The following is a 16,474-nucleotide window of genomic DNA, read 5'->3' as shown; positions in this document are numbered from 1 at the left end:
CAGAGGCAGAGACAGGCAGAGACATAGGCAGAGAGAGAAGCAGGCTCCATGCAGGGAGCCTGATACGGGAATTGATCCTGGGACTCCAGGATCATGCCCTGGGCCAAAGGCAGGTGCTCCTCCACCTGCTGAGCTACCCAGATGCCCTGCCAAGAATTTTTAAATTCTAATACATTTATTAAAACTTGTCTTCATAAAAGTGAAATATGCTAAGATCTTTAGGAGGATCATTGCAGAAGCCAAATGACCAAAAATAATATTGCAGCTGAATGCAGTGTTGGAAAACTGTTCCTGCCCCTGTGCTTACAACTGTGTCAGTGAACTCATCCTTTCTCCTGTATCCTTTAGCATCAGTCGGAAAGTAGACTGGCCAGTAGGGGTTGTTACTTGTTACTCTAGGCATTATGGTTTTAGAATGGTGGGTTAAAGCTTGAAATAATAAGTGGTATTTTTAAAATATATATTTTCAGTGTGAACATAGTTACAATACTCAGAATTTGTGAGAACTTGCTTTGAACACTGTTTTGGCAGCTTTTATCCCATCCATATCATTATGAGGCATATTTCAAGAATTCATTTTTTCATCCTTGCTGATTATCTAGCTTTTATTAAACTGAGTCTATACATCAAAGTTGTAAAGTAGCCTTATAGTTCAATTTAACATCTTTTTCCCTGGGTAGTATTCTCAATCCTTGAGGCTTGGATTCCAGATACCCTAGAACATATAAATGTAATCACAATTCTAATTTTTAAAAAGGCAAATATACACTCACTTTCAGTTATCCTAAAACATTACCTGCTCTCTAGCAGGTGCGATTTTATGTAGATAATCGTGTGTGTGTGTGTGTGTGTGTGTGCATCAATATAATCAGGGGTTGAAATGGAGAGGTTATTAATTCAATGTTTTTTCCAGCTTTTTATTCAGATATTATTGACATTAATATTTTTTAAATATATAGTTTTATGAGACATTTCAAGGGCCTGGGAATCTTCTCACTGTCCATCCCAAGGATGCATGGTGTGATTCAGACCACGTCCTGTACACAAAGGGGAGCAGAAGGCTCACCTTTGGTGGGTAAGAAAGGGGTCATTAAAATACAGAAATTATTCCAAAATGGTCAAAACTCTTTAGGCAGTTTGATATAGATGTTTATATAGGTGAACACTGTCAGAGAAAGGACACAGCTGAACAAAATACTAAGTAAAAACAATATGTCTGAATAGACTGTCCTTCAGATTCCTTACCTGCTAAGACTCCTAATCTCTTATAGCCTTGTTACTAGAGAGGCCTAGAGGCTACACTTGGAGAAGAAAAGCATTTCTCATTTATGGTTTTGATTTTCCTCATAGTTTTCCCCACTCAGCTAGTTTGCAGAAGAAATCAAAATGCAATTAGTCACTTCTCTTTACTAACTCTCTGATCTTAACTGCCTTGCTTTAGAGGTCTTTTTTGCCTGTTTTTTTCCACTTTCATGTGACATAGTCATTTTTTTTAGGGCTTCAATTCTCTTCTGCTAAAAATTCCCTTATAGTTCTCAATAAGAAAGATTAGGACAACATTTACCATATATTTACCAGTGAAGAACCAGTAAGTTTATTCATCCACCTAAGTGATTCACTCTAAGCAGTGTCTCCCCATCAGACATTTTCTTGAAATTTGCAAAAGTCGCTTTTATGTACAGGTTAAACACATCCTTTCCTAGCATAGAGATCTCTCTGGGAGTTTGTAGCCTTTGATTGTACAATGAGGGCTTGGCCCTAAAATATTTAAGTACCACTAAAATATTATAAAAATATTATGGATAGTTTTAAAACCATGCAGTAAGAGAGAATCTTTGTCTTTAACATTGGTATTTATGAACCACTGTAGTCATTCAAGTAACATCAAACACCGAATGGCCCATTTGAAAATCTAGCTATCCATTTTGGGCTCTTAGGTAGGTAGTATAGAGAAGAGAGTCACAAAGCCTGGGGTTTTGAATTCAGCAGACCTGAGAATCCCAGCACCCAGGACCAACACATATGCATGAGCTTCAGATCTGTCTGTATTTTATTAATCTATAAGTACAGATAATGATATATCTCTCATATGGCTTTTTAAGTACTAAATAAGATGATATATTTAAAAACTGATTACTACTACACATGGCATAGAGTAAACAAATAGGAAGTGGTCTTTTTTTATTGTTTTTATTTTTAATAAGTAGTATCCGTAATTATCTTTCTTTTGTATTGATTCTAACTCAGCAAACAGTTGTTAAGTTTCACTCTAAGGATATTATAGCAAAGGATAATTTAAAATTTCCCCTAAACTTGTTTATAAGCATACTTAAGGGGTGCTAAAGCCACTATGCATTTTTAAGTAATAAATTCAAATAATTCCATATTTGTGATTATAAGGGTTGTATTAACTTAAAAAGAGCAGTAACATAAACACCGATTAAATTTAGATTACTAAATATTAAGTGATCCTACAATACAAGATGGTTAAGAAAAAGCCTTATTGTAACATATATACAATGTTTCTTTGGCATGAAGAAGATTTATCTTTGTATTTATTTTATAAATACACTGTTCTGAGCTAATGATTTGTGTAAGCCAGTTTGAAGAAGGAAGATGATTTTACTGAGCAACATTTTGGATAAATCTAAATACAAGTAGATCACACAAATCTCAGTCCTCCTCACTAAGTTGAAGTAATTATTAGATGGTGTATAAAACTATCCACCTTTGTAACTAGTTATTTAATATTTGGAAGTTGTTTAACCTACTTGAATTGTAGTTTTCTCATTTCTGCAAGAGGAGAATATTTAAATTAAATGTTATCAGGGTTATATGAATAATGTTCAGGTTGAAGTTACTGATAAACTTTAGAATACTACATAAATGTATGATATGGCCTATTTTTATTAGTAGTGACATTATTTTTTCCAGTATGTCTTATATTCAAATTCTGAAACAATAACATAACATGCAGAGTGTTGTTATAAGAAATATATCATTGTATGCTTCTATCTTCAAGGAGTTTTGAAACTTAATTTTTATTGATAATATATGGTATGTTGTATCATCAAGACATATGCTATTTTTAAAAGATTTTATTTATTTATTGATGAGAAACAGAGAGAGAGAGGCAGAGACATAGGCAGAGGGAGAAGCAGGTTACCTGCAGGGAGTCCGGTACAGGACTGGATCCCTGGACCTTGGGATCATGCCCTCATCCAAAGGCAGACGCTCAACTGCTGAGCCACCTAGGTGTCTCAAGACATATGCTATTGTAATTCCATGTCTAGTGAATGTCTGAGATATTAAGCAGTTGCTGTGTTAATTCCTGGAATGACTAAGGCCATTTTATTTTATTTACTTATTTTTAAAAGATTTTATTTATTTATTCATGAAAGACACAGAGAAAGAGAGAGGCAGAGACACAGGCAGAGGGAGAAGCAGGCTCCATGCAGGGAGCCCGATGTGGGACTCGATCCCGGGACTCCAGGATCACACCCTGAGCCCAAGGCAGACACTAAAAAGCTGAGCCACCCAGGGATCTCCTAAGGCCATTTTAAATTGGAGCTTTGGCCTAAGATGTGGGGCACCAAGCTGCACATACTAGAAGAATTTGGCATTGATTTTTTTTTTTTTTGGATATACTTAGCTTTCAGACATATAGGAATGGGAGAAAATGATATAGAACATAGCTATTCCTTAAATGATTTAACACAGAGTGGCCATGTGATCCAGCAGTTATGTCCCTAGGTATATATACCTTGAAGAATTGAAGACATATGTTCTCACAAAAAGTTTTAAATGAATGCTCATCAGCATTATTCATAATAGCCAAAAATGGAAATAGTCCAAATGTCCACTAACTGATAAATGGATAAACAAATGTGTTATCCATACAATGGAATGTTACTTGACAATAAAATCTATTCAGTACTAATATATGCTATTACATAGATGAAATTTGGGAAAACATACTAAGTGAAAGAAGCCAGAATGGCACCTTACACGGTTCCATTTATATGGAAGATCCATAATAGAGAAACTTACAGAGATAACAAGTATATTAGTGGTTATATGGGGCTAGATGGGGCATGAGGGTTAGGAGATCAATGGCTAAGGAGTGAAATATTTCTTTTTGGGTATAATGAGAATGCTCTAAGCTTATGATGATGGGTGTACAACCGTGTGACTATACTAAAATATACTTAAAATCATAGGTATTTTAAGTGAGTGAATTGTATGGTATTTGAATTATATCTTGATAAAACTGTTAAAAAATACAGAACAGGTGACTCAGTGGTTTAGTGCCGCCTTCAGCCCAGGACCTGATCCTGGAGACCCAGGATCGAGTCCCACGTCAGGCTCCCTGCATGGAGCCTGCTTCTCCCTCTGCCTATGTCTCTGTTTTTGTCTCTCTCTCTCTCTGTCTCATGAATAAATAAATAAAATCTTTTAAAAAATACAGAACAATTTTCCTATGTAGTGAACCCTCCCTAACTGCTTTACCAGTAGTTCTAGGAGGAGCTAGTCACGATCTTTCTTGATATGAATCAGCAAACACAGACAGAATAGGAGGTGATTATATTAAGAAAGCATTCCAAACCACAAAGTCTGCGTGGAAACCAATGCTTTTGTCAAGGGTTGAATGACCAGCAGTAAATAGATGAGCAACTTTCGACTTTTTAATATATGACAATATATTCTGGAACCAGCAGGCTCTGAGAAGTGCTATGTGAAGAGAGTTCATTTCTTTTCTTTCCTCTCCATTCTTCTTGAACTTTTGTCACTATACATTGCTATTATGATTAATTGATTTAGAAGAATTATAGTTTAGTGTACATTTGAAGGAAATTTTCTTTGTTTCCATGATTTTGAAGTATTAGACAAGATTAGGGCAAGTGCAGAGTTAGAGGGAACCCTCAGTGGACAAATTGCTAATAGGAACAATTATTATGCATCAATTCCCTCATTCTTTCCTATTTCTGTGACTTCTAATTCCATCTCCAATCCTATAGGGTAGTATGTCCTACTATGTTCTGTGTATAGTCTTCACCATTTCCACAGTGCTCCACTTCTAGACAAAAATGGCAGGCACATTCACCATAGTTTCAGATGATCGCTCAGGAACAGAATGTATGCTCCCATTACATCCCCCATATAATCACTCCCTTTTAACACCTCCACCCACTACTCTATCGTCCCCTTTATTGGTTTAATATTTAATTAAAGAACAGTCAGCTCCTTGGGCAGTCATGGTAACCTAACCAATAGATATATTTTACTAGCTTCAGTTTTGAAATGTGGGATCATATCCTTCAGTTTTAAAAATTGATATTTCTATAAAGTATTTTTTTCAGTGAAATGTTTCTAGAATGTGACTCTTCAATTCTAATTACTATTATTAAATATCCATGAGTTTGTTTTGAATAAGCAGAATCAGATAAGTGGTATTTATGTATCATGAAATACTATCTAAGTTAGCTTCCTGGGCATTAGTGAATCACTGGCTTACCAAATAAGAGAATTTGGCATCTCTTGTTTGTCAGGGATGTCTTTATATTTCTGACAGTTTCTATCATGGATTTTTTTTTGAAATGATCATATAATCAGATCTGAAGTACTGTATTTAAATGAGTATTTCTTGATCTCCAATTAGTGGAAGTTTCGAGATTTGAAGAATAGTTGAAGAGTTAAAGTTTTATGATTGCTCTTCTGAGGAAAAAAAATGGGTAGGCAATAAAGTCTGAGATCTCTACTGCCAAACAAATGCACAATCATAAGGAAGTTAAAAAGGCCACAGTGAAATGCACACCTTAATTATATTACCGTTGATATCTATTTTAAATAGATATCAGTATTATAAGAGTTTTATATGTCTTGCAGGGGGAAAGTTCTCTTAGCTTACTCTACATGCTTATCATTACATACCCTGAGCATGCAGCACGAACCCATTGTGCAAACAGAATCTTTGCTGGTATGTGTAAACGCTTAGGTGGCATTTCAGTGGAGATGTACATACGGGAAAATACAGAGAACTGGAAATGTCTGAGGTTCATTTTTTCAGGGGTTCTATTTCAATAGTAAACTCTTAGAATGAATGGTCAGAGGCAGGAACTACCTGGGTACTCAATATGATTGGTTCACAGACTGGGTTTCCTGAGAAGCAGACTCTGAGAAGGAGATTCTTGGGACCATGACTTATGGAAGGGGAGGGAAGAAAGCAGAATCAGGAGATGAAGGAGAAGAAAACATTGGTCTGCAATACAGTTTTTAAGCAGGCCTCAGCAGATCCAGTAGAGAATTCTGAAACTGGGGTGGCCTTGTGGAGTTATCTTAAACAACTCTGGAGCTTTATAATCCTCTTGTTTACTCAATATTAAATACTTGGCCAAAAAATAAATAAATAAATACTTGGACAAGATGGCCTTCATTAGCTGAGGCAATTGACAAAAGGGGGCTGATAGCTGAGATCATTTTCCCAACCTAGGATGATGAGTCATTCATTTCTGAAGAGGTTATCATCACAACATCCACTGCAAATGGTAAGGTATTTTGGAACTAGCAGGGATTGAGAAATGCCATGTGGATGGATTATTTGCTCATTCCTTTGTTCTTTCTCTCCCCCAATCTAATGTTTTCGCCAAAAATACTTTAAAGGAGTAGGCTCTCAGTTATCATAAATCCACCTATTATTTTCATATCAAGATAGGAATTATTATTATATTCAACAACCACAATTGTTTTCCATGAAAAGTTAGTTCCATATATCTGATGACCCAAGTACCTCTTGTAACTGTCCCTATCTAGGTGACATCCTGACAGCCAGATGTCAGAAGGAAGGTCCAGATAATTTTTTTCTTTTGTATTAAAGAAAAGAAGAAAACAAAGCACATTTATTGAGTGCCCACGAAATGTAACATCAAAGATCATTGTTATCTGTAATAGAAATTGATAAGAAATGAAACAGTACATTGATTTGACCAGTTTTTTCTCATTTAACCAATATTTCTTTATGAAATAAAAATATATTTCTTTTTGAATTCCAAATTCTTGCTTTTTTATTAACATATACTGCATTATTACTTTCAGAGGTAGAATTTAGTGATTCATCAATTGCATACAATACCCAGTGCTTATTACTTCAAGGGCCTTCCTTAATTCCCATCACTCAGTTACCCTATCTCTCCATCCACCTCTCCTTCAGGAACCCTCAGTTTGTTTACTGGAGTTGAGTCTCCTATGATTAAACAATGTATAAACATACACTTTATAAAAACAACATCATATTCATTTGGGCTGAGTTCTTGTTTGGTTGACAGTTCACTTTTGGGGGGGTCCTTCTTTAGCTATTGCATGGCTTTTAAAGCATTGAAAAAGTATTAAATGGTAAAGAAACTAGTAAATGAATATATGAAGTCAGTATAGCGAATTGGTAACAAAACAACCTTGCTTACTGATTTTTTAGCAAGGCATGACAATTAAACAACTCTACCATTAAATATAGTATAGAAACTACTAAACTGAAAGCTTCTTAGATTTTTCTATTTGTTTTTAATTATCTATTTTTTAAGAGACTTGCAAGGGTCACTTAAATGGCCCTTAAGAATAGATGTCGGCTAGTATCTATGGAATCTTTTAAGATTTCTATGGATTTTTTTTTTTTTTTTAAAGCTCACTTCCCACTCAGAATAGCTGTTGTAATTGCTGTCTCTACAGCAAGTGGAGAGTCACCCCTTGAAGATGCACAGATATAACTCAAGGCACTGATTTCCCCATCTTTAGCCATCTTATTCCATTAACTATTGGAGTTAGTTCCCTTTAGATATAATTTGCATCTACCAAAAGAATAGGAGAATTAAAACAGCTTCTGAAGCTTTCTGTGACTAAAAGAATAATTATTTTATCGACAACTGTGTTAGATATACTAAAAAGGGAAAAGGTGTTTTGAATGGAACCATTCTTCTAATTCATTCATCTCAGTTCTAAAACATGTAAGTAAAAATTAATCAGGTTGCTGAATCTAATTTGAAAAAAATCGGGTGTATGTGGGGGGGAGTACTGGATTTTTTTTTTCCTCTTTGAAGTTATGTTATTTGCAGCTGTTAGCTTGACTATATTTTTCTCATAAGCCTCCAGTAGATTGAGAACAAATTCAATGGCATTCTGAGATTGAGACCTTAAGAATTAAAGCTCTTCTTTAACTTGTAGATAAAAGACTAAGCAGTTCTTTAAAGGAAACTATAGTGTTAACTATCAAGGCTTTCTAATTTAATAGCCACCTTTTGTGTCATCAAGTGATAATTTAAATTATTGCTGTATTTAAGAAGGGAACCATGTTTTTTTCATTTATGCAACAAACTTTCCCTGATAGATGTCTAGGAAGCGGCACATGTGCATGCCACTTCTGGGATCAGTGCTGTATAATGCTAAATTTCAGTAAAGGCCTGGATTTTGTTGTTTACAAGCTGCTTTCCTGGATCTTAATGAAGGTACTATTCTTGTTTTAGGAATAGGTCTCTCCATCCTTGTCTTTTGGTTTCCTATCTCAATTCTACAATCTCTTCTCTGGCTATTATATTCTAATCATCAAAATCCTGCCTCCCCAGGTAATCTTGCTTTTCTAATCTTTTAACTTTCCATTACTCATCATTTCAGTTCCTTCTACTGCCTCCCTATTGCTTTCCTAACCAATTTCAAATCCCTTATCCTTATCTTGAAGGCCATTCACCACTCTGGCCCTGCTTATGCCTTCTTCCTTATCACCTTGGATTTCTCCCTTTGCTTACACTTCTTACATGTAAACGCATTTCCGAAGTAGGAGAATGCTTTGGGTTTATAGAATGCTTTTGCCTTGAAGAGCTTTAATCTTTTTCTCAGATCTTCTCAGAGAAGAAAGTAATTGAGCTGTGGTTCAAAATTCACTAATGCAACTGGCTGTAAGATCCTGGGCTTTGTGCACAGCTTTATTTAGTACTGACTGACCTCTCCTTTCCTTTGTCTCACATTAGGTTTCACCTAGAGCTGTCTAAGGGTGTTTCTTAGGCAGATGCCTTCTTTCCAGGCTGTATCCTCAGTAGTAGCAGCATTTTTCCCCCAAATCATAGAACCACAGAATTTAACTATAGACAGGGATTCCCTATATATAAGAATCCAGAATATTCCTGATCCCTAAATCGCCTTGTCAGGAGAGGAAGTCAACTCACAAAGATAAACTCTCTCCTTGGTGCACAGGACTTACTTAGAGAAAATCTTCTTTGTGCTGAGGTCTGGTTCCCTACTACCCCTTCCTCTTGATATGAAGTCACTGGAAAGACACAAAATAATTATAATCATCTCTCCTAACTTTGAAAATAAAGTGGACACACCCATAATATCCTCCATTAAACCTTTTCTGTTTGGAATTAGATGTCCAGGTTGCTTCAGTAATTCCTCTAGTGGGGACTTTGTGAAAAATTTCACACTCTTGCTGCACCTCTGATAGAAGCTGGTCAGCAAACTTCATAGGAAGGCTTGCTATCAGCATTCGTCCAAATGTGGCTGTCACTTACTATGTTGTCAGTAATATTGAAGGTAGTTTTAATGACCTTAGCACAAGTTAATGATTAATCATCTTTTTCATTTTGAATGCAAAAGCTCATATTCAGAATATTAATATTCATTGGTTCAAAGAGTATTTAATATTGTTAAATGATTCTAAAAACCTAGGAGTGATATAATCATATTTGAGACTAACTTAGAAAAAGATTCTGGTTTTTAGCCTAGTATTTTAAAGAATTTTTGAGATGTCACTGAAAGGTATTTTTAGGATTTTCACATTGCTCACACATGAGCACTTTGGGAATTGTTCAATGAATATGTCTCCTGAACACTTTGTTCCTTGAAATTATCAAATCCTCCTTGGCTTTGTTTTCCTCCCTGTCTTTCGATGTGTGGGTGGGGTTGGGCCATCACTATCGTAATGAGAACTGTTTCTTGTCTTTGTTTTTCTCAGTGAAAATGCTCTATTCCAATTGGAAAATAAGTTACGTTTATGTTTTGTACTCTTGTGGGGATTCTGGAACCCTCCAAGTATCTAATGAGATCTGGCAATACTCTCTTGGAATCTATATGTATACATATGACCACACAGAGAGCTGGCATTTAATTTTAGGAGTACAAATGCCACTGGAATCATATCCATGTTCCCATTATGGGGTACTGATTCCAGGTTGAAAACCACTGATTTTAGTTGTACTTCAGTTACATATATCTCTTCCTTTTATAAAGAGATATAAAAATAAAATTATTAGTAACATGTTTATTAGCTCCATTCAGTAATCTTTAAGGCAAAATTATTTCCTAAACTAATTTTAATTCAAATCTCTATTTATAGGATACTAGGTTTCTTAATGTGAACACATTTATATAATTTTATGATACATACTTTTTCTTCTGAATACTTTCTTAAAATATTATCATGATTAAAAATATTTTTCTCTGTAAATCCTCAAACTCCACACTTCTTATTTACAGTTATCTCCCACATATGGAAGATGATACATCTTAGGACAATTTTTAATTCTTTAAAGTAGACTCAGGAGCACCTGAGTGTCTCAGTGTTTGAGCATCTTTTTGGCTCGGGTCGTGATCCCAGGGTCCTGGGATCAAGTACCGTATCAGGCTACCCTCAGGCAGCCTGCTTCTCCCTCTCCCTGTGTCTCTGCCTCTCTGTGTGTCTCTCATGAATAAGTAAAATATTAAAAATAAAAGTGTGTCACTACTTTTATAAATATGCTCATGAAATATTCAGGTAAATAAATAAATAAATAAATAAATAAATATTTGAAATCAATATTTTCCTTAACTTTTAAAAAAGCTTTGAAAATCCCAAACTTAAGGGGTGCCTGGGTAGCTCAGGGGGTTAAGTGTCTAACTCTTGGTTTGGCTTTAGGCCATGATCTCAGGGTTGTGAGATTGAGCCCTGTGTCCAGTTCCATGCTCGGTGGGGAATCTGAGATCCTTTCCCTCTCCTTCTGTCCCTCTCTCTCTCTCTCTTTCAAATAAATCCTAAAAAACAGAGAAAACCCCCAACTTCAAAAATAAATTAAAAATGTATATGTACAAATAATGTAAGGATGGGCACCTGGGTGGCTCAGTCGATTAAGTGTCTGCCTTCAACTCATGTTATGATCCTGGAGTTCTGGGGTTGAGTATGTCAACTCAGTGGGAGTCTGCTTCTCCCTCTGCCCCTCACCCTGTGCTCTCTCTCTCTCTCTCTTTGAAATAAATAAATAAAATCTTAAAAAAATGTACAAGGAAAGATATGACATAATAACATGAAGCATACAGAGCTATTCAACATATCATATGTTGGTTCAGAGTTTTAAAAATATTAATTCTGTTGTTATGAGCTAAAGGCAAAGGTTCATTAGTGTTTTTAAAATATTAGCTTTGGTTTACCAGTGTATTTTTCTTGTTTTATTTTTTATTTTTTATTTTATAATTATTTTTTTATTTTTACTATTGAATATAGTTGACATACAATGTTGTCTTAGTTTCAGATGTACAGCATAGTGATTTGACAGTCCTGTACACTGCTTAATACTCATCATCATGTGTAATTGCCATGCATCATTAACATATTAATGACTATATTCCCTATGCTGTACTTTTTAACTCTGTGACTTAGTTTACCAATATTAACACATAAATTATTACACAAAAAGGATCTGTAATACAAGCTCTGTAGTAACTATCTTTTATCATGTGTGATTCATATAATTTGCTGAGCTTGATGAAAACTTCCATTTCATCTTGAAGGCTCTAGAGATGCTGAACTATGTATATTTTGTAGAAAGGGTTATGGAGCTGAATATGTATGACAGATATGTGAAGTATATCGTTTTATCACTTTTGCTAAGAAATGCACAAAGCCCATCACAGTATCAATCCTTGTTAATACATGGTTGTGAATAGTTTTTTTTTGTTTTTTTTTTTTTTTTTTTTTTTTTTTTTTTTATGATAGTCACACACAGAGAGAGAGAGAGGCAGAGACATAGGCAGAGGGAGAAGCAGGCTCCATGCACCGGGAGCCCGACGTGGGATTCGATCCCGGGTCTCCAGGATCGCGCCCTGGGCCAAAGGCAGGCGCTAAACCGCTGCGCCACCCAGGGATCCCTGGTTGTGAATAGTTAACCAGAGAACTGTCAAAACGTATTGCTATATATACACTGACAGCATAAAGTTTAGTTTTTTTATATAAATATTAAAAAATATTTCTGGACAGCTATGCATATACAAGCAACACTTATAAGGTAAATCAAATTCAAAACGTACTATGAGGAATACAAACTTTTTTGGTGCAATAAAGAAAAGGGGCAGTCTTTTTAATTTTGACTTACTTAGTTTTAGTTTGGCAATAGGATTAATCCCGGTATATTCCTGGTGGCTACTAGAATCAGTCTCTAAAAATGCTAAATATCACAACTTGTAGTGTAACAAATAGATTCATATTTAGTGTATTACTTGGTCATAATGAAAAGGAAGTTACCTCTTGATATCCCAGAGTGGCTACTGTGGTTGACAAGGGGATGGGTCCAAGTTTTGTGACATCTCAGGCATTTTATGCCTTGAGGAGTCCACTTTGAGAGAAATGAATACAACATTAGGTAACAATTGAACATTTATTTAGAATGAGAAAAAGAAATCATAACACACAACTTACAAATGTGACAAAGCAGACACACACATATCACAAGATTTCTAAAATTACCTTAATTTAAAAAAAGAATTGCTAAACACGTTTCTATGATTTTGGGGGGGCACTTTATAGTTTTTGGCTGCTTATTCTATGATTGCCTCTTCATAGGACTATGATTTTATGTAGAGAATAACAAGATAATGCATTCTTTCTCCTAACATGGTTGATTATAATCTAATGTTTTGTCATTGATAGTTTGGAAAAGTTACATCAAGGATCTCACTTTTTTTTTTTTTTTTTTTAATGGTGCTTTCCTATCTATTCTTCAGACTATGGCCAAATTTAGGAAAACCTCTATTAAATGTCATTCATTTTTGAGCCATCAGATTTGGAAAAGTTTTCAGACCAGCTCTTGGCTTTCTACATTTTAAAAGTTGTGTCTCCTTCACTGTGCACAGACTTCTGGTGCCTGGAACTCTGAGCAGATTCATGTCACAGTGTGGTCTGGGGTCCTGCCCCTTCATGCTACAGTGCCCTGTGAGTTGGCACCATGGCCACCAGGAGTGTTCCTGAGAGCTGTGCCTACACCAGGACAGTGATTAACAACCTAAGGATACGTGGAAGAACTGAGAATCATCAAATAATGATCTCACCAAACCAGAACTAAATGTGCCTTTCACTCAACCTCTAATTAGCTAGCTCCCAGAAAGGCCATAGTCAATCCAGTACCACCCCACCTAAGGGAAAACATCAGTGTGAAAACGAGTGAGTAGACATCTGAGCATGTCACCCTAGTGTTAGAGCCATCTCCAGTGCCTTGGAAAGGGGCAGTGAAGCTTCCTAGCTTCATGATAAACCTGCTTCTATGGTGGATTATAAAATTTCTAGATCACAGCAAAGTGGCTTGCCTGAGAAAATAGAGAAGTTAACCTTACAGTGACAGAAATAGTTATATTCTTCCTAGAGTTTAGCCACCACTTCTCAGATATTTCATAGTTCTTTTATGCATTCTCCTTTAGAAGTTTTTTTGATAGCCACTATTCTTCAAAGTCACCCCAGTCATTTAATAGTATAATCTTTTGAGAGGGAAAATAGTTGGGCTGCAGTAAGCTTTAAACATTCATTTGCTTCCCAGGAGGGGGTTCTGCATAGTAAGAAGTAATACCTTTTATGTGAAATGTTCCCCTTGGTTTATTTTAAAGCACAAATGGTATTGTGTGATAATGGGATGGAAATCCAATTCAGTGAGTAGAATATGCTATTTACGAACTGCATTGTCCTTACGTTTTCCAGTTTAGTCCTCAGAAAGCTGAAAATCCACCATTGTCTGGTTAAAACACACACAAACACAAATGCACATACATAGACATAAGAAATAGAAATTCTCTGTAATCTCACATATTAATTGGCAGCACTGTTCATCTAGAAAACCTGAAATAAATGGTGATGAGAACCTATGGACTAAGTTTCAAAGTAAACAAATGGGCTTATTTAAATTCTCTCTCAATATAGAAACTTCAAGTGAACAATGCAGCATGACTGGGGCCACAATTCAGGAACAATCTGTAAAGCAAAATATAGAGGCACTAATTTTGTTGCATTTACAGCCCACACATTGCAACACCAGGTTTGTTCTGTTATTCTGGCTAAAGATGAGTCAGGAACCTCTAATGTAGCCCTTTCCTAAAAGACAACGATTGCTTCAGAATGTGAGCCTGAGAGAAATCCTAGAAGTCTGACCTTCAGATCAATTTAACTATAGATCAATAATACATTATCTAGAACAGTACAGTACCCTAAATCCCCACAATTGGCTGCCAAGGTACTATTTTACCTCACATAATTTGGGTTAAGAACAGTCAATATAGATATATTTGTCCCACTGATAATTTGCTGATTCAGGGAACATGCATTGTCTGGCCACAGTCTAGATACAGCTCAGGCCAGCTCCATATACTACAGTCACCTAGCTTTCCTGCTCTCCCATGGTTGTCCTAGGAAGACAGTGGTTCTCAGTGTTCAATTAAACCGTGGCTTGCTCTGATTCCCTAGACTCTACCCCCTGCACGATTGCACCTGTCTTGGTATAGAATGCTTTCCCTTTTGGAGGTAGTAACATTGGCATGTCTTCTAAAGGTACTAGGTATTATCAGTATTATGGGAGGAGGTGGCAGGCAAACTCTGGTGTATGGCCTTGTGTGTTATTAGTGAATTATGCTTTCTTAGCATGATAAGTCATGATTAGATACTCACATGTTAGGAAAACTTTGGTCCATTAAGGAGAACTGCCAAGATTTTTCAAAGTAATTTGCGACATCTGCATGTAAATACAGAGGTGTTTTGGTAGCATCCTCACCTGCTTTCTTACTGTATCATTGGATAACCTGAAGACACGTGAGCTGATGCTAGGTTGTATTGTGCATATCGAAGAGTTAATTTTAGCAATCCCCTATTCCATCAGTTTATTTCTCATTGTGTATTTTTTTCATTACAAAATTATTTTAAGAACTTCCCTGAGATAAAACTGCATACGAATCCTACATGTACTGTATACGATTGGCAAAACTTTGATAGATGTGTACACTCCTGTGAAAAAATTACCAAGAGCAAGACGAAGAACGTAGCCTACCACTTTCCTAAAAGTTTCCTCTTTCTCTTTTTCCATCCCTAACCCCTCCCCTCTTCTGGAAACCCCACCTTCCTGGAGCTGATTGGTGTTCCCGTGAAGACTCAAGAGAAGCCAGGGCAGGCCTCCCACGCTCTCTGTCTCTGCTGCCAACTCTCTCCTATGTCCTTCTACTTGGCAAACTATCTTCCTTGACCTCCCCAAATTCCTGGCCCTGTCTCCTCAATTTAGGGACACTGGCGGCCTCTGGCTGGGTTCCCTCTCACTAGGCTGAGGCCTGGAAACTGCAGGCAGAGAGCTAGGATAATCATGGGACTCACTTGATGTGTTTTCCCTTTCCTCTACTCACTGTCCTATGCAACCTGTTGCCTCATGTCTGAAAATAGTTGTTTCATAGATTTTGTCTAGTTTTGCAGTTCTTCATGAGGAAGTGTAAACCTAGCTCCTCTTGCTCCCTCTTGGCAGGAAGCAGTAATCTCCCCAGTGACCATATATATTTAATTGTTACAGTCAGCCTCTGAAAAGAACATTTTAGAGATTGTTTCATACTAAGTGATGTTTTTTCTTACATCGATCTTACTTAAACAAAGGAAGTTTATTTAGAAGCATTTTGTTACACAAGTTATGAAAGACCATTGTAAAAAAAAAAAAAAAACCATGAGAAAAGTCCTGATTAACAAAAATTGTTAAAAAGATTTCCTTGTATTTATTAGAAACAACTGTCAACATTTTGTAGAATTTTTTTTTTTAGAATTTTCTTAGCTAGATGTTTATAGAATATTGAAAAATGTAGGAACATATTGTACACACTGGTACTTAAATGAAAATATTTTAAAATATAAGAGTAGTAAATACCCAGTAAAATTATATATATAAACTTGTATATATACAAATATATATATAGTGAAAATTGTACTTTTACTCCCACTGTCAGAGAGAACTTTGGTTAAATGTCATATATTTTTTTCCACAGTTTGTTTCTATGCATGCACAACACACTAACAGTATTTTTTCATAAATAAATCATTTTGTATATATTTCCTTCTCTCTTTTACTCTTTTTCTTTCCACATTAGTCCATACAGATAAACTTGACCATTTAAATGATCTCCTATTCCATTATATGGATGAACCAAGGATATTTAATCAATTTGCTAATGACAGACA

At 35.8% G+C, this 16,474-nt stretch overlaps 1 protein-coding gene across 17 annotated transcripts in view; it reads left to right on the top strand.

Moving 5' to 3' along the window:
• PDE4D (phosphodiesterase 4D) overlaps nucleotides 1-16,474 on the top strand; it is a 1,385,565-nt gene that overhangs the window by 771,756 nt on the left and 597,335 nt on the right. The gene's annotated exons all lie outside the window — the stretch shown is intronic.

The sequence above is a fragment of the Canis aureus genome, chromosome 5 (assembly GCF_053574225.1).
Source record: "Canis aureus isolate CA01 chromosome 5, VMU_Caureus_v.1.0, whole genome shotgun sequence".
Classification (NCBI taxonomy): Eukaryota; Metazoa; Chordata; class Mammalia; order Carnivora; family Canidae; genus Canis; species Canis aureus.
Note: the sequence above shows the minus strand (reverse complement) of the source record. Positions and strands in the feature narration are given on the sequence as shown.